The sequence below is a fragment of the Canis lupus genome, chromosome 27 (assembly GCF_003254725.2).
Source record: "Canis lupus dingo isolate Sandy chromosome 27, ASM325472v2, whole genome shotgun sequence".
Taxonomy (NCBI): Eukaryota; Metazoa; Chordata; class Mammalia; order Carnivora; family Canidae; genus Canis; species Canis lupus.
In genome coordinates this window covers 17,185,308-17,212,530 of record NC_064269.1, presented here as the reverse complement: position 1 = coordinate 17,212,530, position 27,223 = coordinate 17,185,308, and the positions used below count along the sequence as shown (strand labels likewise).

At 41.4% G+C, this 27,223-nt stretch overlaps 1 long non-coding RNA gene across 1 annotated transcript in view; it reads right to left on the bottom strand.

Annotated features, from left to right (window-relative positions):
- Positions 1–336: 336 nt before the first annotated feature.
- The window catches only part of LOC112665586 (uncharacterized), a 41,177-nt gene continuing 14,290 nt past the window's right edge, over positions 337–27,223 (bottom strand). The window contains exons 2-3 of the long non-coding RNA XR_003140478.3: positions 7,581–7,787; positions 337–7,183 (exon numbers count right to left, since the gene is read on the bottom strand). This is a non-coding gene — a long non-coding RNA (uncharacterized LOC112665586). The remainder of the gene's footprint in view (positions 7,184–7,580; positions 7,788–27,223) is intronic.

Genomic DNA, 27,223 nt, shown 5'->3' with positions numbered 1-27,223 from the left:
ATGACTATACACATATTCATTCATATGTGTATATGTACATGTATTCATGGCTGTTCTTCATTATTCAATAATTCTTATTGTGTGCTTATTATAAATCAGGCAGTGTTCTAGGGATATGTCAATGAGTAAAAGTCCACTGGACATATTGTACTGCACATATATAGATACAAAATAGCCTCAAGAATGTAAGTAATTTTTTTGAGAGAGTGTGAGAGCCTGTGGGAGCAGGTTGGCAGGGTGGGAGTCACAGTCAGGGAGAGGAAATAAGAGAATCTTTTTTTTTTTTTTTTTTAAGATTTTATTTATTTATTCATGAGAGACACAGAGAGACAGTGAGGCAGAGACACAGGCAGAGAGAGAGAAGCAGGCTCCATGTAGGGAGCCCAACATGGGATTTGATCCCAGGTCTCCAGGATCAGGCCCTGGCTGAAGGCGGCGCTAAACCACTGAGCCGCCCGGAAGTGAGAGAATCTTAAGCAGGCTCCACGCCAGTTTCAGAGCCCAGTGTGGGGCTCCATCTCACGACCCTGAGATCATGACCTGAGCCAAAATCAAGAGTCAGACACTAAGAATGTAAGTGAATCTGGAAATTAAGCAAACTGTATATGTTATTATATATAATTTTCAATCATCAAAACATTTAATTTGGTTAATCAATGATGAACTCGACTTCATGTTATAAATTGGTAACCTTTCCCAATTTCATCTATAAGCTTCATAGTTGAAAGCACTGAACTGGATAGCTGAATAAGTATATTTTTGACGCAACATCTTAAGACCCTTACCACATGCCAGAATTTGAACCTGAGTTCTCAGTTCCAGACTTGTTGTATAATTTCTTTTAAGTAGGTTCCATGCTGGGCTCGGGGCTTGAATTCACAACCCTAGGATCAAGACCTGAGCTAAGATCAAGAGTCAGATGCTTAACTAACTGAGCCACCCAGGTGCTCCTAGTATTGCAATATTAATTAATTTAGATATACAAATCTTTTCTTTCCAACTTGTGGAGCTGAGAGGTTCTGGAGGTCAGGAACTGTTTTCTCTTTCCTCGCAATCATACATCGCAGTTTACTCTTTCAGGAATTTGACCAAATGCTTACCTCAGCTTCCTCAACAAAGAACGTACACTTAAACTAAAAATAGAAGGCAGATCCTTTGTGCTTTTCAGTCATAATCAATATGACTATTCATGAAGTAATTATTTAAAGCTTAGCAGTTTAGACATAATCCCATCATTGAATTAGTCTTCATATCGTAGAGAGAAATTTCAGGATGTTTATTCACCTCAGCTCGCTTCTAAGCAACTGTTATCCTTCAAACTTATAGCCCCCTTGATAAGCATCATTTCTAGGGAGCAATTTTAGCTTATATAATAGTTTTTTGGAATACACTGTGGAAAGTACCTATTCTGTTTTAGGAAAACTATGGTCTCTCTCTCTCTCTCTCTTTTTAAAAGAATTCTTCTATGATGATTTCCTTGAACTGCAGACTCAAACAATAATTAAAGGTAGCAAGAAAGATGCTGGGAGAAAAGCCAATTTAATTGTACTAGCCCGAATAATTGTTTCTGACTTCAGCTTGCCCATTGTGATTTTTTTTTTGGCAGGAAAAAAATTAATATCAGACTCCAACAATCTTCAAACAAGTAAAAATTATAATCTGGTGGGTGTCTATTTAAAGTAACAGAATCCAAGGCAACACAAGAGGCTTAATTTTAGACATGCATGTTATTAACTAAGAGTAGGAAAGAGCATTATCTAGTAGTGAAGAGCCAGGAGATTGAAACAACCCTTTTAAAATTTATACTCTAGTTTCTTCAAGGTTTAAGTCGGATTAAACAACTTCAACTCCTTGTATTTAGCTGCTCTGTCCTTAAATTTGGATAAATTTGCTTACCCCTTTATCACTATGCAAAGTTGTTGACTAGCAAGACGACCAGAAAGCAAACTCTTTGTCTTAATTCAGGCTGCTACAACAAATTACCATAGATGGGGTGGCTTAACCAATAGAAATTTATTTCTCACAGTTCTGAAGTCTGGGAAGCCTAAGATTAAGGTGTCAGCAGATTGGGTGTCCAGAAAGAGCCCTCTTCCTGGTTTGCAGACAGCCATTTTTGCATTTTGTCCTCACAAGTGGGTGGAGAAGCAGTGAAAAGGGTTCAGAATCTCTTAGTTAGTGATACATGTGTATATTATATGGTTGACAGCTAGAAATGTTAAACTATTGTGGAGTGACCTCTTCAGCATTGTTGGGTAAAAGAGTGAGTTTTGGAGACTCCTCTAAGGCAAAAATATGGTTGGGTTATTATAAAGAACTAATAACAGAATTTAAAAATTCTAACCTAAAAAAAATTACTGAAAAATGAAAAGCTTGCTAACTTAGCATCTGAATTTAGACACTAAAATGTCTGTCTTGTCTAGTGATGTATTTTAAAATGTTATCACTGGCTACAGGCAGGCAGTAGCTCCACAAAAGTAGCAATTAATGTGACAGCAGTTAAATGTTAAGACCAAATTAGGGGGAGTTATTTACTCTCATTGCTATTATTGGAAGCATATAGGAGGTACCCAGAAGCTACTATAAAGGAGGTTATGGATAAATACACACTACTTTTTATACTCATCTTGAAATGTACAATTGCTCACAATCCTCTCAAGAAAAAAAAAAACCTAAAGTGAATAAAATATAGAACAATTTACAGTCTTGGATCTTGTGTGTTCTTTTTTAAACAGCAGCCACAGTCTCCAAACATTGGATAAATATTGAACTCTTTTCTTAAACTTTTTGTTATGGAAATTTCCAAACATACACAAAGTAGAAAGAATAGAATGAGTCCTCATGTTTCTATTACCTGCATTCAACATTTACCAACATATGACCAGTCTTGTTTAATACCCTCCTGTCCCCTGACCCCAACCACACTAAATTACTTAAAATCAACTGTCAGTCCTGAAGGTAATGTAATACTGTGTGCCAAGTATATTTCAATTTTAAAAAAATTCTCTCAGCAATGGGGTCTAACTTCAAATATTTCTTAAATCCAACCACTCTGTACCACCTACATTGCTATTATCTTAGCTTTAGTAATCCTCAAACTTCTCTGTCTCAGAATCCCTTTCCTCTCTTGGAAACTATTGTGGACTCCAAAGGCCTTTCTTTGTTTATGTGGTTATGTTAATATCTGTCATCATTATTAGAACTAAGGGCTGCAACAAATGTAAAACATTTATTCATTAAAAAATAATAAGTCCAGAGATGCCTGGTGAGAGACACACAGAGAAAAACAGAGACATAGGCAGAGGGAGAAGCAGGCTCCCTGCAAGGAGTCAGATGTGGGACTTGAACCTGGGACTCCAGGATCACGCCCTGAGCTGAAGGCAGATGCTCAACCGCTGAGCCACCGGGCTGTCCAAAGTGTGGCTTTTCATATCTACTTCTGCATTCAATAACTTCTGCTTGAATGTATCACATGTCATGTAGCCTCTGGAAAACTCTATACTCATGAAAGAATGAGAATAGGAAAGGCAAAAAATGTCTTAGTATTATGAAAATAGTTTTGACCTTGCAGATCCACTAGTATGTCTTAGGGATTCCTAGGGTTCCTCAGGCCACACTTTTTAATGTTCTTTTTAACATTAAAGTTACATACCATAAACTTCACCCTCATAAATTATACAGTTTAATAGTTTTCAAGATATTAACAAAGATATGCAACAATCACTATTATCTAATTCCAGAACGTTTTCATCATTCCATTAGCAAGCATTACCCACTCCCCCTCATATCATCACCTGGTATCACCGGTGATAACCACTAATCTTTTTTCTTTTTCTATGAATTTGCTAATTCTAGACACTTCATAAAAGTTGAATCCATACAATATGTGATCTTTTCTTTTTGGCTTCTTTTACTTAGCATGTTTTCAAAGTTCATTCATGTTGTAGCATGTATCATACTTCATTTCTTTTTGAGGCTGAATAATACTCCCTTCTATGAGTATATCACATTTTAATTACTCATCAGTTGATGGACATTTGGTTTGCTTCTCCTTTTTGGCTATTACTGGTAATGTTGCTATGAACAGTAGTGTACAACTGTTTTTGTGGGCAGGTTTTCAGTTCTCTTGGGTACATACCTGGGAACAGAGCTGCCAGGTCATATAGCAACTCTAAACTTAACTTTTGAGAAACTGGAGAATGGAGAGAGCACATTTTGAGAACCACATCCCTAGTGTGAGCCACTCTCACTTACTGTCTGGACTATTCCAAGACTTGCCTAACTAATTTCCCTGATCCCACCCTGGTGCCCTTGAAGTTTTTTTTTCCACACAACTGCCATTGCCATCTTTCTAAGAACTCACATTAGAACACATCCCTCTACTATATAAAAACATTCTGATGGTCTTCCATCACAGGTAGAATAAAATCCAAACGCTACCAGGGTTCAAACATGATCTAGTCCCTCCTTACCTCTTTGATTTACCTCCTCACTTGCTGTGGGCTAGCCCAGGGACTTCTGCTTTTCAAACATGCCAAGCCCCTCCTCCCACCTCAGTGCCTTTTAATTCATCCCCTTCATCTGGAGCCTGCTTCCTACTAATCTTTGTTGTGATTGGTCCTTCTAATTTACATTCAGATCTGTGCTTGAAAGTAACGTCCTGAGAAGAGCCTTCCTTGGCCTCCCCGTCTAAAATAACCACTCCCACCAATCACTCTAATCACTTTATCCAACTACATTTTATTTAGTGTACTTACATTGTTTACCTATGTTTAATTGTTAATTTCCATCATTATATCTAGTTCCTAGAGATTCAATAAATATTTTGGCATGAGTGCAATAAAAGCCAAAGGCGGGTGTTCCAGTTATTTATCACTGCATTACAAACTATCCCAAAACGTAGTGGTTTATTTAGGCTAGGCTCAGCTGGGTGATTTTTCTGTTGGTGTTGACAGTAGTTACTTGTGTAGTTGCCAGGGACAGCTGAGGCTGGGCTCAGCTGGACTTCCCTTCCCTCACCACATGGCTTCTGCTTAGGATCTCCACAGCAAAGTAGTCGGATTTCTTACATAGCAGTTCAGGGTTCCCAAGAGGGAAATGGTGGAAGCTACTGTCCTTTCAAGACTTAGGAACTAGCACAGCATCACTTCTGCCATAGTGTGTTGTTAATAGAGTCAAAAAGGCCAGCCCAGATTCAAGGGATTATTCAGGGACATGAACACCGGGTGTGTATCATTGGGATGGTGGTGGGAGTGGGGGGCAACCAGTGAAATTGGCAAGCACTCCATGCAAAGGCTCAGTGTATTTTGCTTATTGTTATTACAACTATCTGATAGCTGGAGGAGGAGATTCCTTAGAGAGTTGGCTGTATTGCAAATTAGAGCATCTTTTCTAATGCAGAGGTCTATGAATCAGAATAAAGAAAAAGCTTGGGGGATCCCTGGGTGGCGCAGCGGTTTGGCGCCTGCCTTTGGCCCAGGGCGCGATCCTGGAGACCCGGGATCGAATCCCACGTCGGGCTCCCGGTGCATGGAGCCTGCTTCTCCCTCTGCCTGTGTCTCTGCCTCTCTCTCTCTCTGTAACTATCATAAATAAATAAAAATTAAAAAAAAAATTAAAAATATTAAAAAAAAAAAAAAAGCTTGGGATCCCTGGGTGGCTCAGCGGTTTAGTGCCTGCCTTCCGCCTAGGGCGTGATCCTGGAGACCCGGGATTGATTCCCGCATCGAGGGAATCTGCCTGTGTCTCTGCCTCTTTCTCTGTGTCTCTCATGTATAAATAAATAAAATCTTAAAAAAAAAAGAAAAAGCTTATTAATTATTTTGAATATAGGAGTCATTACTGCAGGGGCTCCTGGGTGGCTCAGTTAAGTGTTTGCCTGCTGCTCAGGTGATGGGAATCTCTGCTCAGCGGGAAGCCTGCTTCTCCCTATCTCTCAGCGCCCCCCCCCCTCCCCCGTGCTTGTGTGCTCTGTTAAATAAATAAATAAATAAATAAATAAATAAATAAATAAATAAATAAATAAATAATAATAAAGTCAGTCTTTGCTGCAACTTGATCAGAAACCATACACCTGGAGATGGACACGTTTTATTATAGACTCTGTAGCTGTATTTTTAAAATGGGATTCTAATGAAATCCTTATCCAGGCAGCATAGCACAGTAGTTAAGTACAGGACACTGGAGCCTGACAGCCTGAGTTTGAGTCCTGACGAGACAGCTTACTAGCTGGTGATCTTTTTTTTTTTTTTTTTAATTTTATTTATTTAAGACCGAGAGAGCGAGAGGCAGAGACACAGGCAGAGGGAGAAGCAGGCTCCATACAGGGAGCCTGTGCAGGACTCGATCCAGGGACTCCAGAATCACGCTCTGGGCCAAAGACAGGTTCTAAACCCAGGGATCCCCACTAGCTGGTGATCTTGAACAAGCTGCTTAACCCGTTCATACTTCAGTCTCCTCGTCTGTAAAATGAGAAGAGCAAGAATGATAACTACATAACGGGTTTTTGAGAATTAAGTTGGTTAGTATCTGTAAAGTACAGGATAATGCCATACAGTAACTGGTACGTAAGCATTTGTTAAATGAAACACAAATTTCAAGAAAAAAAATACTGAAATGTTAATTCTAACAACATCAGTAGTTACATTTATCAAACAGTAGATAACCACTCCTTTTTTTTTAACTTGCCAAAAGGCAATTGAACTAAATCAAAATAATTTACCAGGATGTAATCTAAACCCTTCTCTCCTCCCAAGTTTTCTCCAATCATTAACTATATAAACACAACTAGTGGTCATGCCAACTAGTCAGATAGGTTTGGTTTTTTTTTATTATTCATTTTTGCAATTACTTAACATGACTTTAAGACTTTGACCTTTATTGCATTTTCTTCCACCTTCCTTAATAACCCTTTTAAAAGCCTTCAGAAAAAGACACAATAATGACTAGCAAGTTAAAGTAATATTAAAAAGCAATGCTTGTTCAAAGGTTGGGTTTGATTATGGAGGGTTGGAGGTCACACACAGCTATGAGTGTCATAGTCCCAAGAGGGCTGGTCCATGGTCTCTGACACCCAGGTTAATTCAGGGCCACTCCAGGAAGTTCGCTTGCAGCTTCATGAGCATAGACTATTCCAGACTCCACAGTCTCTTCCTCTATAAAACATGGAATCCTAGGCAAGCAAGAGCTGTAAAAAGGGGGAATAAAGTTAAAGTAGCTTTCAATGGAGCATTCAAGGGTAAATTTGCAGGCCATATCACCACTGGTGATTTTAGAAAGCCTGGGTAAAATGGATTCCTTATAAAAAAATGAAACTATCATCTTATGTTTATATGTCATAGTAGCTTTTCAAAGTGTTTTCAGCCTTAAAAAAAAAAAAAAAAGATTTATTTATTTATTTGAAATAGAGCAGGGGAGGGGCAGAGGGAGAAGGAAGATCTCAAGCAGACATCCCCCCACTGAGCATAGAGTTGGATGTGAGGCTTGATCTCAAGACCCTGAGATCAAGACCTGAGTCAAGACCAAGAGTAGGATGCTCAACTGACCAAGCTACCCAGGTGCCCCTAGAGTGTTTTCAGCCTTACCTCATGAACAGCTTCAGGAACACAGCAAGACTAATATAATAATTATTGCTTCCATGACAATCAGCATTCCAAAGATGAGTAGTCAAGGCAGAAGGTTAATTATAAATAAAAAGAGGTGTGGATCCACTGGCCTGGCAGTTTGTCCGAATCTGAATGAATTATACGGAGTCCGTGGGTTCCCTTGTCTTCTCTGCACCTCTTCAATACCTGCCAAACATTGAGCACAGACAATTACGACTTCTATTCTCGTTTCTTCTAATTTCATTTTTCGTGAAGCTATAACAATAAAGGGGAAAATGGAAGGCATGTATAATCTTACTTCAATGCAATTCATTCCTACATATTTTCTTCCAGAATTTGCCCAGTTGCATGCAGGTTTTTATATAATTAGTGTCACAGTGCACGTGCTTTTCAATTTTATTTTTTCTCCTCTTATAGCAATATTTGTTCATGTTATTTCATAATCTTCTTAATTATTATGGCTTCATATTCCTGTTAGTTGTTATGTAATAACTAGTCATTTGGCCATAAAAGTTGTAATGACCATCTCTGTTTTTATACCTTCTTTGGCATAATTTCCATGTGATGAATTCCTAAGATTATGAATTGTGGCAGGCTCTATGTTCTAAAGATGACCACAACAATATCTTCCCATCCCATTGCTCTTCTGCAATGTGACTGTGACACTCCCCTTTGAACATGGCTGAGTTCTGTGACTGTTTTGACTTATAATGTGGTAATGGTGACACTATGCCTGTTTTGCGTGTAGCCCTTAATGGGCCTGATAACACCTATTTCCTGCTTCTAGAAAGCATAACTATCCTGAGATTACATGGTGTGCAAGACCTAAGCCACATGAAGAAGCCCTGGGGTCTGAGATGCCACGTGGACGATAGGAATAGCACAACAGCAGTGAGACATCAGACATATGAACAAAGACACCACGTTGGAAATGTATCATTTAGACCTCGCAACCCCACACGAAGCCAGGTGAACTGCCCAGCAGAGCCCTTCCTACAGAACTGCATGAAAAAATAAATGGTTGTATTAAGCCACTAAGTTTTGTGATAGTTACCTGGTCATAGGTATTTGAAACATGAGTGTAGGGGCCAAGGGCAGACTGTCCTAAGATGGACCACTTTGGTGTGATTGAGTTACAAAGCAATCAAACCCCAGCAGATTCTGGAAAAGCTCTTTACCTCCCCCCCCAGCTGCCTAAAAAGATAGATAATCTGTTCTAGGAAGAGAGCTATCACCATAGATAATTACATTTGAAGAGGAACTAGTATGGTAGACAGGGAGGAACCTAGGAAGGAGGGTCTGACCAAAGTCCCCTACATCCCATTGTGTCTGAGGGGCCCACCAAACATTTGTTCACCAAACACTTTGTTTCATCTTCCTGTGAATTGTAGTCCTTCCTTTTGAAGTCCCAGACTCCTACCCACTTCTCCTTAGTTCAGAATGACACGCATACCTCATTTTGCCTGTCTTCTGTGTGGATTCCTCCTACACATGAAATTAAATTTGATTTTTTCCCATTAATCTGTTTCATGTCAATTTAATTCTCAGTCCAGCTAGAAGGATCTTGAAGGGCAGAGGAAAGTCTTTCTCCCTGACGTGGGTCAAAAGATTAAAAGAAAAAAAAATCCCAAATGCTGGCAAAAGCATTTCTAACAGAACTGAACCAGTTTGTACAATTTGCAGTGCCTTAAAAAGTCTACACTTCTCAAGATGCAAGCCTAAGAAGGATTGTATTGTCTGTGCTGTTTCTGAATTACTTCATTTAAAGAGCATCCAACTCCTTTTTAAAAAAAAAAAGATTTTATTCATTTATCCATGAGACACACATACACACAGGCAGAGAGAGAAGCAGGCTCCATGCAGGGAGCCTGATATGGGACTCGATCTGAGGACTCCAGGATCATGCCCTGAGCCAAAGGCGAGTGCTAAACCGCCAAGCCATCCAGGGATCCTCCAGAGCATCCAACTCTTAATTTTGCTTCTATTCTGAGAAGGTAAGTGCTCACTTTGGAGACCTCTGATTTTCTTACCCTCACCATCTCTGGTATATGTCCTTCCTTCTTGCCCCATTCACCTCACCCCCACCCCCCATTTTAGGTTCTGCTTATCCTCAAACAAAAATAATATCGGCCGCTCGCCTACTTTGAATTGAAACATACAAAGCAATTTGAAATTCCTTCAAGAAAGGAACGGAGAAGGGCTGAAGTGTGTATGGATACCTCTAAGGTACATCAAAGATAAACATACACTTGATTTATCAATTCATTCCAAAACCTTCTGGAGCACCTCCTATGTGTTAAGCATATTGATTTGCTCAGATACTCAGGTATCTAAGTGGTAGACACTAAGTCGAATCAGATTAAGGCTAAGGGGAATTTACTGGCACATGGAATCGAGGATTGGTTTCAGGTGAAGCCCGACCCAGGGCCAAACAAGACAAAGGAGGAACAGATTTATCGTTTCTTGGGCTGACCCTTGGTTGAGCGCTGGTTCTTTTCTCAGGCTCTGCATAGTTGGTTGAGGCAATAGTAGCTCCAGCCCTGTGGCCTCTTGAGTTCCAGTTCAATGAAAGAGAGAAATTCTTTCACGGGGCCAGGCACAAGCCCTGGCATTCAAGGACTGTAACCTCCCCGATCTTGCACCCATTTCTGAACCACTCCTGTGGCCTGGGCGGGGGTGGGGTGGGAAGGGTGAGGATGCACCGATGGGCTGAGGCTGGGCCACACAGTCCATCTTGGTGGTGAGTCAGCCTCTGAACCAATCACGTGGCCTGGGGTGAGGTGAGGGTGTGTTTGGGGAAAGGATGAGGATGCACGGATGGGCTGAGGCTGGGCCCCGCGTTCCATCCCGGCTCTGAGTCAGCCTCTTCTAGAGGTTAGACACTGAGATCCGGGGAGGGGAAGTAGGAGGACAGTGTCCCGAATGCAGCTGCCAAACACCGCATCTGGCTGTCTCCTGTTCCCATGCAGGAATTCTCCTACCACGCTATGGTGTTTGACTAAATACTGGGCCTGCCCCTCCCCCCCATATAATGAGAGTCTGAGTGTTGTCTCAGACACCTGCGGTTCACACTGCCTCGGCTTTGTTTCAGTGCTCTGGATGCAAGGATATTTCTAAACGTTTAGTCACTTCCCCTTTGAGGTGCCACCACACATCCATCTTTCTCAGGAGAAGCAGCCTCCAGGGGAAGGAAGGCAGCCAGCAGATGAAAAGCTACTTCTTTCCTTCAGCTCCTAGGAAAATGCATAATTAGAATCTTCCAAGATGTGAAGGAAGAGGGTAGAGCTAGATTTCCAAATGTGGGGTGACAAGTATTTTACAGAAGGACGGAGTTGGGTTAGACACCACCACAGTTCTTGCTCAGTATAGTAGTCTGTGGTCCACAGTCTGTCTTTCAGGACAGGCAGTTTGGGTGCTGTTTTTAAGAAGGGGAGAGGGCATTGGCTCCTGAAGTGGCTGGTGGGGAGGGAGGAGTCTCTTCAGGAGAGAGGGAAGGGTGAGTGGAGACAGGAAGACACGCTTCAGCCAGGTTCCAGTTGTAGTTGTCAGGCGGCTGCTGCTCCTGACTCTGGATTTTGAGCATTTCCACAAATCCTCAGAATTAGTTCAAATCATCAGCTGGCACTTGACAGCTTTTATTCCCTTGGCTCTTGAAAGGGAAAGTAAATCAGAGCTTGACTGCTCAGAACCTGGCAGGAACACTTTAATAAAGATGTTTATGGGGAGTGGGAGCAGGCTTGAGGATCCACTGTCATCTCTCAGGGTCCACTTCGATCCAGGCTGGCTTCCAGAAAAATAACAGCAAGTTGTGAAAATTGCAGGATGGCCCAGCTCTACTGCAGAATGGATTATCAGCCCTCGAGCTATGTCACTGCAAACAGAAGGCTATGAAAAGGGGAGAATGAGAGGGGAGATGTTATAGGGGCAAATTGGTCGAGAAAGCCCTGGTTCGCAAGGGCAATGTTTACATTCCCAAGGGAAGCAAAGTAAGCAGCACAGGAAAACAGGCAGCTATCTAGGAGAGGCAGGGGGAGCTCTGCAGGGGAAGTCACTGCCTGGCCAGTGAGCAGCATTTCGATGCTGAGCTAAAGGCAGAGGCGAGGCCCAAGTGTCGAAGTGTCCGGGGGGAGAGAGCTGTTCTCTCAGTATGGGTTGAACTGAAGTGCATTTCAGCATTTGGGCTGATGTTGCCTCATTTTAAGTTTTATTTCTCATGGATCGTCTTGTGGATCAGAAGAAACACAAGAGCCACACGAGCTGTGCAACAAGCGAGTAGATTCCAAACAGTTTGCCAAGGGCATTACAAATAATTGAGCCCTCTCACCTACCCTGTTGCCTTACAGACCTGTGTCTCTGTGTAAGGATCTAGAATGTCTCAGATCATACTAAAGCCCAAATTTTGTCTTTTATCTGAACTAGAACAATTTGAGCAATAGGAAACATGTTGAATTTGACCTGAGCCCTGTTTTCCTGGAAAAGAGTAACGGGAATTAAGAAATCCCCAACCCTTTCTGTTCTGGAACAGGGCTTACTGCAAAGAGCCACCCTTCCCCATAGGATTTAGATAAGACTCACTGATGTCCCCTTGTTTACCTGTGAAAAGCCTGGGCACAAACTCAAAATTCCCTTTGTAGCCTCATAAATGATTAGCTGAATTGCTTGTCTCCATTGACCAATTGCAACAAAATGCTGTTAACCAAATTTTGCTTAAGCTTCTCTACCTCCAGGTCTATGAACTTTGGCCCACCCTTGAGGCTTGCATACAGCCCGTGGTGATAATGGACAGGGCTCAGGGTCAAACGTTCTCTGACCCACCATCTAGTCATGCAGTCTTTCATCTCCTTCACCAGGGGTTCTTCTTTGCCTGGTTCACTCTTCTCTATAACAGAAAAACTCTTTTTACCTGACCCTCAAACTGCTTGCACACCTTATGGTCACAGCATTCTCCTATTGCTATAATTCCTTCCCCCATCCCTCTTGCCATAATCCTTTTTTTTTTTTTTTTCATAATCCTTTTGAATACAAGTCTCTTACTAAGTCTGGAATTTTTTTTGTGTGTATGTCAAACCAGAAATGGACGACAACCCATTAGCTCCTTTTCTGAACTCCTTCTATCTATAGATGTTTATAGAAATCAAAAATTCTTTTATTCTTTTGCCCCTTGAATGGGTTTCCAGCATGACTGCAGCTTACCAAGAAAAGACGACCTCTGACAAATGGTGAAAAGGGTAAATAATCTAAGTTAAATGCTTATCATGTGCTGGGTACTGTTTTAAGTGCTTCTATGTGTTATCTCATTTAATTTCCCCAAATTCCATACAAGCTAGATATTATTTTTAGTTCTGCTTTACAAAAATGGAAACTGAAGCAAAGAGAAGTTAAATAACTTAGTCAAGGTCAGATAGCCAATGAGTGACAGAGTTGGGACACGAAGTCAGGTTGGTCCAGGGCCACAGCTTGGAATTTAACCACCATGCCATGGGCTTTCCTTGGGGATGGCTTCGTGGGGATGCTCCTTCTATAGATAGGAAGCATGTGAAAAGAAAAAAGAAATCCTGGCAAGTGTAAGCTAGGCACTGACCTGGCATCAACAGCTGGGAACTGGTTTACCACTTAGCAAACATAAACCATTTCCCACAGCAGCATGTCTAGTAAGGTCCCTCTGTGACTGACCTGGAGTGATGCGAAAAAGAGCCCATACCATAGTGGTACCTTTTGCACAAAAACAAGATCCTTGGGCAGCCCCGGTGGTGCAGCGGTTTAGCGCCGCCTGCAGCCCAGGGCGTGATCCTGGAGACCCTGGATCAAGTCCCACGTCAGGCTCTCTGCATGGAGCCTGCTTCTCCCTCTGCCTGTGTCTCTGCCTCTCATTCTCTCTCTGTGTTTCTATGAATAAATAAATAAAATCTTAAAAACAACAACAACAACAAGATACTTGTATGAACCACAGCAAGGACCAAACATCTCCCTCTCCCTCTCCTGGCTAACATGAGCAACTGGTAGTTTTTTATCAATGACAATATTAGCCTGATCCCACTCCTGCCACCTCCTTGATAAAAATCAAGATTCTCAATCACTAAAATACCCCCACTTTCTGACAGAACCCAATCCAGAGCAATCTTCAGTTTATCGAACCATTCCCCAAATCATCTAACAGAAACCCCAATCCTAATGTAAGTCCCTTCTAATTCTCTCTTACTAGATACTACCAAGTTCCCAAGGTTTATAGTTATCTTTGCTACAGCAAGTAATGAACCCTACTTTTTATGATTACAAGTGTGAACCTAGTGGGCTGGTGGGCTTTAGCACAAGCCTATAGTTCCCTAAGGCATGGATTTGATGCTTCCTGAGGCCTCACCTGGTAGTTCTATCTTGTAATGGCAGGAGCTTCTACTGGGTCTTGCTTCTGCCTTTCCAGAAGCAAATTGCTTGCTTCTGTCTGCTTAGAACTTTCCTCTCCTTTTTCTCTTCTTCTTAACCATTCTTCCACCCCTACTCCTGCCTTCTTCCCCTTCAAATTCCTCTGGAAAAGGCTTTATTTCCTTTAGGATACTGTAAATGGTTTACCATACTGCAGAGGTCTAACTTGGTTATCTTCAACTCAGATTGGCCAGCTCGGGAATCCAAAGTCTCCCTGCAGTTTCTTGACACACCGAAAAATGGAGGAGACATGTCAACAGAGACTTCTGTTGGTATATTCAGATTCTATCTGTTGAATAAGAGACTCCAGAAGCATTTCTTCCCAGTCTACTTCTTTTTTTTTTTTTTTTTTTTAATTTTTATTTATTTATGATAGTCACACACAGAGAGAGAGAGGCAGAGACACAGGCAGAGGGAGAGGCAGGCTCCATGCACCGGGAGCCCGACGTGGGATTTGATCCCGGGTCTCCAGGATCGCGCCCTGGGCCAAAGGCAGGCGCCAAACCGCTGCGCCACCCAGGGATCCCCCAGTCTACTTCTTATGTTACATTTGGGCCCTTGGGATGAAGGAGAAAACTGTTCAAACAGCTAAATTATCATTCTTACTATTATTCCCAAACACTAATCACAGAAATCACAAAAAATTTTGTTTAATGGGCAGAACATTGGCTCCAAATTTAAAAGTTTTACTTTTGTTGAAACTTTCTTTTATTATCTGTAGACAATGTCCTATATAACAACTCATAGCTGTGGCCCCAATGACATAATGACATGTATAGAACACTTTGTGTCACATGCATATAAGTTTATGATGCAGAAATTCAAATATATATGGCGTGACCATGGCAAAATGAAGACAATAACCACTGTATTCTGCAACGTGGTAGTGAAAATGGATAACATTGTCATGTGCTTGACTTCCGTTATGATTATACTACATGAGATTTTTGAAGTGATGTGACTGAGCATATTAATGCAGGTCTCTATGACACTGCTTTAGGTATTTCCTAAAGCAATAATCCCTTATGGTAAAAATAATCCCTTATGGTAAAATCAATATGATTTTTAATCACATTTGTATTTTTTCTAGATATTTTCGGTTTATTTTAGAAAATACAAAACATGTATTATGTACTGAAATGATGGATATTTTTAGTATATGATGTGATGTTTTCTAACAGTGCTTTAATGACCACTCATAACCTGCATATCACTTTTTTTTAAAGATAGATTTATTTATTTATTTATTTATTTATTTATTTATTTATTTATTTATTATAGACTTAGACAGAGAGAGAGAGAGGCAGAGACACAGGAGGAGGGAGAAGCAAGCTCCATGCTGGGAGCCCAACGCTGGACTCGATCCCAGGACTCCAGGATTGTGCCCCGGGCCAAAGGCAGGTGCTAAACCGCTGAGCCACCTAGGGATCCCCCTGCATATCACTTTTAAAGTTCCACAAATAATTCATTGATAAATAAATTCTCATTGTAGAAAACTAAAATTCAGAAATATACAGAGTAAATATACAGAGTAAATAAAAAAGTCACCCGTAATTCTGGACTCTTTCCCCCAAAATCTCACTTCCCTAGAATAACCACTATTTCCAGTTGTGTGTGCTTCCTTCCAGATCATTTGCTTTGCATTTATATCCTTGTATATAGACATATTTGGTAGATAATAGTAAACGTTTATTCTGTACTGAAATGTTTCAGATACATTGTTATCTTATTTAATCCATGTAGGGGAGGCAAAAACTTACCTCTCTCCTCTAAGACTTTTCATCTGGGCTTGAAAATTAATTTGACAAAGACAGATTAGCAGGAGAAAAGCATACAGTTATTTAACATAAGATTTATGTGACATGGGAGTCCTTACAAGGAAATGAAGATCCAAAGAAGTGGCAAAATCTAAATATGCCTTTATACCAAGTTGAACAAAAAGAAGCAATTGTAGAAAAGCAGCTAAATATATGGGGAGGCTAAATGAAGATAAGAATTATTTGAATGAGGTCTGTTTGTACTGAATTCTCATGCCTCCAACTTCCTGCCCTTGATGATAAAAAAGTTGCTTTCATTTTGCTATAGGGAGAAAATCTCCAATATGGGGGTTTTATCTTCTGCCATTAGGAAGAAAAAGGAGAGAGAGTGCTATTCTTGACCCTACCTTGTTTTTAAGTGCCTTTAGCTCAAAGTAATCCTTATGCCAAAGCACCTATTTTGGGGTGGCATATATGCCACCCTTCATCTTCATAACACCCTCTATCTTCACAACAACCTTGAGGCTGGTGCCATTATCCATTTACTGGTGAGGAGCTGGAATCACAGGGGCAGTAACTACATTGTTTAAATCATACCACTGTAAATAATGAAATCAGATTTTGAACCCAAGCTGTCAGTTCAGTGTCACAAACTCCCAACCACTACACTGTGCTGCCCCCCAATGGCAAGTCAGTATCACCCCAGCTGCTTTTTGGTTTGCTAGCCACAGAAGTTAACTACCTGCATGTTCTGTGTAGATAATCACAACTGATTACTGGGCAACTTTGGGCAGCTGAACCAGAACTATTGGGATGCTTCCCTGTAGTATAAATACAAAAGAAACACAGTTAAAAGTGCTACTAGCTAAAATTGCATAAAAAATAATAACATTCTTTTTTTTTAATAATAACATTCTTAGGAATAAACAGTCTAAGTTAAGGTGAAAGATCTGTACTCTGAAAATGATAAAACTTTGATGAAAGAATTGAAGAATACAAATGGAAAGACATTCCATGCTCATGGATTGGTAGGAGAAATACTGTTAAAATGTCTATGCTACCCAAAGCACTCTATACATTTAATGCAATCCCTGTCAAAATCCCAACTGCATTTTTCACAGAGCTAGAACAAACCCAAAATTCATATGGAACCACAAAATACCTCAAATAGCCAAAGCAGTCCTGAAAAAGTAAAACAAAACTGGAAGCATTACAATCCCAAGGCTTCAAGTTATATTACAAAGTTGTAGCAATCAAAACAATATGGTACTGGCACAAAAATAAACACATAGATGAGTAGAACATAATAGAAAGTTCAGAAATAAACTCACAACTATATGGTCAATTAATCTTTGACAAAGGAGGCGAGAATATGCAATGGGAAAAAGAAATCTCTTCAACAAATGGTGTTGGGCAAACTGGACAGCTACATGCAAAAGAATGAAACTGGACCACTTTCTTATATTATACACAAAAATAAACTCAGCATGGATTAAGAACTTAGATGTGAGACCTGAAACCATAAAAATCCCAGAAGAGAGTACAAGCAGTAATTTCTCTGACATTGGCCATAGCGATAGTTTTCTAGATCTGTCTCCTGAAGTGAGGGAACAAAAGCAAAAGTAAACTATTGGGACTACATAAAAATTTAAAAATTTGCACAGCAAAAGAAACAACCAGTAAAACTAAAAGACGACCTATGGAATGGGAGAAAATATTTGCAAATGACATATCTGATAAAAGGTTAGTATCCAAAATATATGGAGAACTCATAGAACTCAACAGCAAAAAAAACACAAATAATCCAATTAAAGATAGGCAGAAGACATGAACAGACATTTCTCCAAAGAAGACCTCCAGATGGCCAACAGACACATGAAAAGATGCTCAACATCACTATTCATCAGGGAAATGCAAATCAAAACCACAATGAGATACCACTTCATGCGTGTCAGAATGTCTAAAACAGAAAAGAAACAAAGGTTAGTGAAGATGTAGAGAAAAGGAACCTTCATGCACTGTTGGTGGGAATGCAAACTGGTGTAGTTGCCATAAAGGGCAGTAGGAAGTTGGTAAAAAAAAAAAAAAAAAAAAAAAAAAAAGAACTAGAACTACCCATTGATCCAGTAATCACATACTGGGTATTTACCAAAGAATACAAAACACTAATTCTATGGGATAGATACACTCCTATGTTTATAGCAGCATTATTTATAATAGCCAAATTAGGGAAGCAGCCCAACTACTTATCAATAAAGAAGGTGAATATTATTCATTCATTTAAAAAAAAGAATGAAATCTTGCCATTTGCAATGATGTGGATGGAGCTAGAGAATATTATGTTAAGAGAAATAAGTCAGTCAAGACAAATCCATATGATTTCACTCATATGTAGAATTTAAGAAACAAAACAAATTAACAGAGGAGAAGAAAAAAAAAAAAGACAAACCAAAAACAAACTTTAACTATAGAGAACAAACAGAGGGTTATTTGAGGGGAGGTGGGTGGAGGGATGGGTGAAATAGGTGATGGAGAGTGGGAGTATACGTGTCTTTTTTTTTTTTTTTTTTCCTGATTCTATTTATTTACTTGACAAAGAGGAGAAGCAGAGGGAGAAGGAGAAGCAGGCTCCTTGGATCCCTGGGTGGCGCAGCGGTTTAGCGCCTGCCTTTGGCCCAGGGCACGATCCTGGAGACCCGGGATCGAATCCCACGTCGGGCCCCCGGTGCATGGAGCCTGCTTCTCCCTCTGCCTGTGTCTCTGCCTCTCTCTCTCTCTCTCTCTCTCTCTCTCTGTGTGTGACTATCATGAATAAATAAATAAAATCTTAAAAAAAAGAAAAAAAAGAAGCAGGCTCCTTGAGGATCAGAGAGCCCAATACAGGGCTTGATCCCAGAATCCTGAGATCATGACCTGAGCCTAAGGCAGACACTTAACTGACTGACTGAGCCACCCAAGTGCCTTGGAAGTATACTTGTCTTGATATATGAAATTGTTGAATTGCTATACTGTACACCTAAAACTAATATAACACTGTATGTTAACTATACTGGAATTAAAATACTACTATTACTATTACTACTACTAAAGTGCTGCTAGCTTGAAGCCACAAATGCAACCAGTCTAAACCTGTATGTATCGTCAAAAACTGAGGTCAGCTTCTCAATGAAACTGCAAGGTTTATTTAGCTGTCATAGTTCGTTGGTTGAATAAAATTAAATTTGGGGATATTTCATCACAACCCCTTTCTTGCCACATTCCTGACTCCCAGCTGGGTTCTTCAGATACTATTCCAATCTATTAAGAGCCAAAGAGTAGATTTGTCCTTGAATCACATTTTATACTCCCATCTTCATCTTTCATCTATATAATGAGGATATTCCTGGCCCTTTTCCTTCAGAAAATTGTGAGGATAATATTAGAGGACATTTAACCGAAGGCATTTTACCAACTGGAAAGATCTCCAAGTGAAGATGGGTGAATTAGCTCTGTGCTTCAATTATTTTTTTTAAAGATTTTATTTATTTATTCATAGAGAGAGAGAGAGGCAGAGACACAGGCAGAGGGAGAAGCAGGCATCATACAGAGAGCCTGACGTGGGACTCGATCCAGGGTCTCCGGGATCACGCCCTGGGCTGCAGGCGGCGCTAAACCGCTGTGCCACTGGGGCTGCCCTGTGCTTCAATTATTAAGAAACAATTAATGAAAGTCATCAGACATGATTAGTGTTTTTTTTTTAAGATTTTATTTATTCATGAGAGACCCAGAAAGAGAGGCAGAGACATAGGCAGAGGGAGAAGCAGGCTCCCTGCAGGGGGCCTGATGTGGGTCTCAATCCCAGGACTCTGAGATCACGACCTGAGCTGAAGGCAGATGCCACCCAGGTGCCCTCATGATTAGTGCTTTCCACAGAACATTCAAACAACTCAGTCTACCTCTGTAACTTCTTGTTAAAAATATGTGGTTCAGGGTTAATATGTGGCTCAGTTGGTTAAGCATCTGCCTTCAGCTCAGGTTCCAATCCTGGAGTCCTGGGATCGAGCCCCATGTCAAGCTCCCTGCTCAGTGGAGAGTCTGCTTCTTCTGCTTCTCCCTCTCCCTCTACTCTTCCTCTCCTTCTCCTCCACTCATGCTCACATGCTTTGTCTCTCTCTCAATAAATAAATAAAACCTTTAAAAAAATTTAAGAAAATCTGGTTGAAATATGGTAATGATAGAAAGCTACTCTTTTCTGTTACTATAAGTGCATTCCCTCCTAGGGAGTACAGAGCAATGGGGGAAAAAAGTTGCATTAAGTGCCTAGCACACAGTAGGCATTCAAATATCTGTTCAAAGAATAAAAAGGAAACATTAGTCCGAGTCCAGCCCTATTACATGTTGAGACATTTAATTTTTAAAATATTTTATCTAGGGCAGCCCCAGTGGTGCAGGGGTTTAGCGCCGCCTGCAGCCCAGGGCGTGATCCCGGAGACCCTGGATCGAGTCCCACGTCAGGCTCTCTGTATGATGCCTGCTTCTCCCTCTGCCTGTGTCTCTGCCTCTCTCTCTCTCTATGAATAAATAAATAAAATCTTTAAAAAAAAATAAATAAAATATTTTATCTATTTATACATGAGACACACACACACACAGAGAGAGAGAGAGAGAGAGGCAGAGACATGGGTAGAGGGAGAAGCAGGCTCCATGCAGGGAGCCTGACGTGGGACTCGATCCTGGGACTCTGGGATCACACCCTGGGCCGAAGGCAGGCAGTCCTGAGACATTCAAATTCATCACACTTTCCATATGCATTAGTTTTTCTCATCTTAAGAGAAAGAAGAAATAACATCTGCCGTTTTCTTAGCCTCTCAGAGACATCATGAGATGAAGATGACATATAAACTATTTTATCTCAGTGTGCAGATTTAAGTAAGATATATATGCACGTATTGCCCATGAAGGCCCCCACAGGTGAGGTGAGTTATCACCATGAGTGTGTCACCTGGACATCAGTAAGCGCTAGCAGTCCTCAGATCTAATTGTTAAGCAGGGGGACAAGGCTCCCTAGCAGTGTGTAGGCAGGAAAACGTGAATGGGGACTGTGAGAAGGAAGGGTCCTGATGGGGATGAGTATTCGGATTTGGGAGGACTAAAAAAGTGAATAGGAACTAGACAATAAATACTGGGAAGAGGATAAGAGGCAAAAGACTCTTCCAAAGGTCAGCCCTGGGACGCCCGGGTGGCTCAGCGGTTGAGTGTCTGCCTTCAACCCAGGGCGTGATCCTGGAGTCCCGGGATCGAGTCCCACATCGGGCTTCCTGCATGGAGCCTGCTTCTCCCTCTGCCTGTGTCTCTGCCTCTCTCTCTGTCTCTCACGAATAAATAAATAAAATCTTAAAAAAAAAAAAAAGGTCAACCTCAGAGTAGGAGCCTGGCAGTCAATGGGAGCAAGCTGGCAAACAGGTGACTGCAGTGAGCCCTGATGCAAGAGCTTGTCCTGATTCACTGCATCTGAGTCAGAATTGCTTTCCAGCTTTTCTTGGGAAGGTTTTGCTGACGTATGGAGATGAGGGTTGACGTCAGCACTTAGAGGTGGTCACGGTTTAATGGTCAACATTGCTTGTAGTTGTTGCCATGTTATTGTGTGTATTCACGGCCCTATCTGCTGCTAATGGGAAGTCATCCGTGCAAATAAAGTAAATATTGACATGTTTATGTACATGGTATATGTTTTTTTTTTTTAATTTTTATTTATTTATGATAGTCACACAGAGAGAGAGAGAGAGAGAGAGAGGCAGAGACATAGGCAGAAGGAGAAGCAGGCTCCATGCACCGGGTCTCCAGGATCGCGCCCTGGGCCAAAGGCAGGCGCCAAACCGCTGCGCCATCCAGGGATCCCTACATGGTATATGTTATTCGAATCATATGAGTGGTGTCATAGAGATAACACATTTGGGAAGCAAAATGAATGCTTAAGTTGGCAATTTCCAATGTGATTTGGGTAGTGCTATTAGAGATCTCAATGTCACATTATTCAAATACTAATGTGTTCACTTGTGGTTCTTCAGTGTTTGACTACTGCCTATAGGCTACAGTTTTTTGAAATACTACTAGACTCAATGTCAATTGATTATTAAATTTATGTCAGATATAGGGGTGCCTGGGTAGCTCAGTTGGTTAGGCGGCCGACTCTTCATTTCTCCGCTCAGGTTATGATCTCAGGGTCCTGGGATGTAGCCTGAATTGCAAGGCTCCACGCTCAACAGGGAGTCTGCTTCAGGATTCTCTGACCCTTCCCACCTCTGTCTTTCTCTCAAATAAATAAATGTTAAAAAGAATTTGTATCAGATATCCATCACAATGAATAAAGAGTAGGACCAATGTTGGGAGTGTTTTAAAAACTAAAGATTTCTGAATTCCTGGGAACTCTGATTTCTCATGCCTAAATCCCAAAGACAAGATCTGTCGGGAATTTGGAAACATTATTCTAGTTTTTTTAAGATTTTATTTATTTATTCATGAGAGAGGCAGAGACACAGGCAGAGGGAGAAGCAGGCTCCCTGCAGGGGAGCCTGATGTGGGACTCCATCTTGGGACTGGATCTTGGGACTGGATCTTGGAACTCCAGGATCGAGCCCTGGGCCAAAGGCCAAGGCTCAGCCGCTGAGCCTCCCGGGTGTCCCCATTATTCTAGTTAATGTTCTTTGTTATGTATAGGAGGGTTAAGGCTTTGCAACTGCGGAGAAGCAAGAACCTACATGTGATTTTTAGGTTTTAACCATAACATGGTTTAAAGTCTAAGGGAGAGAATGGTGGGGTGAGAGGAAGTAGGGTCAGTGATCTTCATCTATGGTCAGTGGTTTATTTCTTCCAGGTTAAGTAAAATCTTACACAGATTAAAATGCTTATGCAGGTTAAAATGTTTTTGATAATGTCACAAGGAGGCAAAAGTTCTACTTAACTCCTCTGTTATTAGAAATTTTAGGGCAGCCCGGGTGGCTCAGCGGTTGAGCGTCTGCCTTCAGCCCAGGGCATGATCCTGGAGTCCCGGGGTCGAGTCCCACGTTGGGCTCCCTGCATGGAGCCTGCTTCTCCCTCTGCCTGTGTCTCTGCCTCTCTGTCTCTCTGTGTCTCTCATGAGTAAATAAATACAATCTTAAAAAAAAAAATTTACAGAATTGGAGGGAATGCCTGGCTGGCTCAATCAGAAGAGCATGTGACTCTTGATGTGGGGGGTCATGAGTTCAAGCCCTATATTGGGTATAGAGATAAAGTAAATATTGACGTGTTTATGTACGTCAATATTAAACAAACTAATTAACTAAAAAAAAAAAGAGAAAAAAGTCCTAGAAATTTTACAGAATCCGAAAGGTAAAATTGAAACAGAAAGATGAAATTGATATTTACAGAAAGTTCCTTTGGTGAGAAATAATGATTAATAATTGTGGCAAAGCCAGTTTCATGTGTTCCATTTCATTTTCCTTTTGAGCTCTTGAAGAAGACTACAGTTCCCAGCATCACTTGCATAAAATACCTCTCACCATCTTTCAGGCTGGCTTGTTTTCCATGTGCATGGCTCGAAAGTAAGGTTCCAGGATGACAGAAGCACATAGAAGAAGGAGCACCCATCCCTAATTTGCTGCTTAGAGAACAACTGCCTGCTGAACCCTCTGACCAGGAATACATGAGAAAGGAACCTTTATAGTGTTAAGACCCTGAGAGTTCAGGAATATACAGTATGGTGAGTACAAAGTAAGGCACACTCATATTGTAATATATGGGATATTACAGGAAAAGGTATTCCCCATACCTGGAAATAATGTACCCACTGGGAAATCATCCAACAAAACTCACACTTAATAGATTAGGCAGCCATCTGTTTTTTTTTTTTTAAGATTTTTTTTTTAATTTATTCATTCATGAAAGACAGAGAGAGAGGCAGGCAGAGACACAGGCAGAGAGAGAAGCAGGCTCCACGCTGGGAGCCCGACGTGGGACTCGATCCCGGGTCTCCAGGTTCACACCCTGAGCCAAAGGCAGGCGCCAAACTGCTGAGCCACCCCGGGATCCCCTGCCATCTGTTAAAATAACTTCAGTAACCCAACTTTAATAACTCCAGAGCTCTTTCCATTTAACAGTGTGCCTCCACCATTACTTCTATGCCCTAGTTGTTCATTATGATTTAATAAATTGCAACTTATTGTTTTTCATGCAACAACCGCTTGGGAATGTGGTAGTATAAGACTCAACCATCATGCCCTGCCACAGTTGGTTTTTGGACTGTGTGGCAAGAAGGACCAGACTCTGGAATGTGAGGTCCCCGCCTGCTTTCTGCTCCAAGGAAGCCCTACCTTAGTGGCCACCTAAGCTTACCAGCCACAATCTCTCACGCAGCTCAGCTGTCCTTTAAGTGGTTTAAAGTAACTGAGGCCTTAAAAAAGCAGATCGTCAGCAAGAGGAAATAGCTGAAAGGGAAAAGCAAACTACTGAACTGTACGAATGCAAGAGAAAGGGGCCCCGTACCCATCATGCAGCAACAGTACATGCCTTCACGACAGGCAGAGCCATGGAAACTGAGTGGGGTTGGATGACTGCCATTTCCTTGACTGGGGGTTTGGTTTGGTCTAGAATCTGAGTCTTGTCTTGACATAAATAGCACTACTTATGCAAATAAATGTAAGTGCAAACCGTTTATTTATTTTAAAGATTTAATTACTTATCTGACAGAGAGCTGCAGGAGCAGGGGGGAGAGGCAGGGGCAGAGGGAGAAGCAGACTTCCCTGAGCAAGGATCCCCCCCTGGGGCTTGGTCCCAGGATGCCAGCATCATGACCTGAGCGGAAGGTAACCGCTTAGCCAACTGAGCCACTGGTGTCTCCCATTTATCTCATTTAAAGAGATAAAAATCTAAGGTCAGATTCTTAGATTTGGTGTTTCAGAGTTCAAAGAGATAAGATTATCTACTCGGGCAGATAGAAGTTACAGGGCCAAGCCAGAACTGGAATAATTCTACAGGCTCTTGAGAGAATGGAGAAGTCAACTACTCCCAAGACTACATTTTAAAAACACATAAACAAGGTATCTTAGTGACACAGTGAACCCCTAATCACACCCTGAATCTCTGGCAGTCTCTAGGTTACAAATACTAGTTTGTAAAAATCTCAGCTGAATGAATGCATGAAACAGCAGGTTGGTGGTTTTTCCTACTGCAACTGCCCTGGAAACGGCCCTTCCCCACTCGCAGCGCCGCTTGCCAGGCAGTTACGGGCCGAGGGCGCCCCCTGGTGGCCACCCGGGTGACCCATCAGGCGCGCGTGCTGCTCGCTTTGGGCTTGCCCATCTCTTTCCACTTGTACCTACTTATGTACAGCATTTCTTTTTTATTTTTGAAAAAAAAAAAAGATTTTATGCATGTATGTATGTATTTACGTATTTATTGAGAGAGAGAGCGAGCAGAGGGAGGGGATCTCAAGCCGACTCCGTGGGGCTGGGTGGAGCGAGGGGCACCAGGATCCTGAGATCATGATCCAAAGAAATCAAGAGTGAGTCATTCAACCCACTGAGCCACCCAGGCGCCCCGCTTTTTTTTTTTTTTCACATTTTTAAAATTAAAATAATGGAAAACAAAACAGGGTATTAAATCACATGGCAAACAGCACCAAGCAAAGACGGCACACTGTGCTGCTGGCTGTTAGAAACCTCTGCAGAGGGGCTCAACTTCCTCATTCGGTGGGTTCCAATATTTACTGTGTAGCAGTGCAGGTTTGAAACGTGCAGGGGTTGAAATTATGAAAGTCAAGAACTGCTGCAATATACTTTTTTTTCTTTTTGGGGCCAACTAGCTTGCCCTTCTTTCTTTTTTTTTTTTTTTAATTTTTAAAAAATTTATTTATGATAGTCACACAGAGAGAGAGAGAGAGGCAGAGACACAGGCAGAGGGAGAAGCAGGCTCCATGCACCGGGAGCCCGACGTGGGACTCGATCCCGGGTCTCCAGGATCGCGCCCTGGTCCAAAGGCAGGCGCCAAACCGCTGTGCCACCCAGGGATCCCGCTTGCCCTTATTTCTTAATGAAGAACTTAGTTCCATTCCAGACAGTTTTTTCCTCCCACATGTATACACATAGTTTTAAGAAAAATATAGCTTCTTTTGGTCCTCTTCTGTCCCTAATTCCGTGTACAGGTGCAAAACCACTTTTTTTTTTTTTTTAATATTTATGTATTTGAGAGAGACAGGGCATGGGGGGAGGGGCAGAGGGAGAGAGAATCCCAAGTGGGCTCCCCGCTGAGCCCCTAGGCTGAGGGTCGGGGTGGGGGTGGGGTGGGGAGGGGCTCCATCTCACCACCCTGAGATCCTGACCTGAGCTGAAACCAAGAGTGCAATGCCTAACTGTGCCCCCCAGGCACCCTGCAAAACTACTTTTAATAGTGGCTGAAAACAAAAGCCATATAAGTAGTGAATAAAATAAGAGTTTCTAAAAAAACTGAAGTGTCAACCCCTAAAAACTTTTAAGTACCTAGATGCTTCTCTTCCTCTTGTCACACGTTTCCACATTCCTTTTCATCCTTTTATTTATTTTTTATTTTTAAAATATTTATTTATTTTCCTTTAGATCCTTTTATTTTATTTTCTTACAAAGTCACTCTTTAATGACTTTTTTTTTTTTTTAAGATTTTGTTTGTTTATTCATGAGAGACACAGAGAGAGAGACACACGCACAGGCAGAGGGAGAAGCAGGCTCTGTGCAGGGAGCCCGATGTGGGACTCGATCCTGGGACTCCAGAATCACACCCTGAGGGAAGGCAGAGGCTCAACCACTAAGCCACCCAGGCGTCCCCCTTTAGATCCTTTTAAAACTCTACTCTTTTTCTTCAGGTGCCAACTTTCAAGATAAATAAAAAGCTACTGATTATATTTTTAATCATTGTTCCATTTATTTTCTGTTATTACAATAGAATAGTCTTAAATTTGTTTTTAAACTAGCATGGCATAATGAGCCTTTTGTTTGAGGGCCTGGGAACTAAGAATCATTTATTACAATGTTATTGTGTAAAGATATACTCCAACTCCTGAAATAACAAACAGACAAGGACTTCAGGTGGTGAGTTTATAAAAATTTTAGCTGATTGATTCATGTAGGGATATAATACTCATTGGTAGTTTAAATAATTATTATTACTATAAACACTTATTGAGTATTTCTTATGGTCAGGCTTTAAGAAGCTTGTATGCATTGACTCATATAATATTTTTTTGATTATTTATTTATTTGAGAGAGAGACAGAGAAAGCACAAGCAGGGAGGGGCAGAGGGAGAGGGAGAAGCAGGGCAGTCCTGGACTCAGGACTCCATCCCAGGACCCCAAAATCATGATGTGAGCTGAAGTCAGAGGTTTGCTGAAGTCAGAGGCTTAACTGACTCAGCCACCCAGGCGTCCCCGCATTGGTTCATTTAATCCTCACCACAGC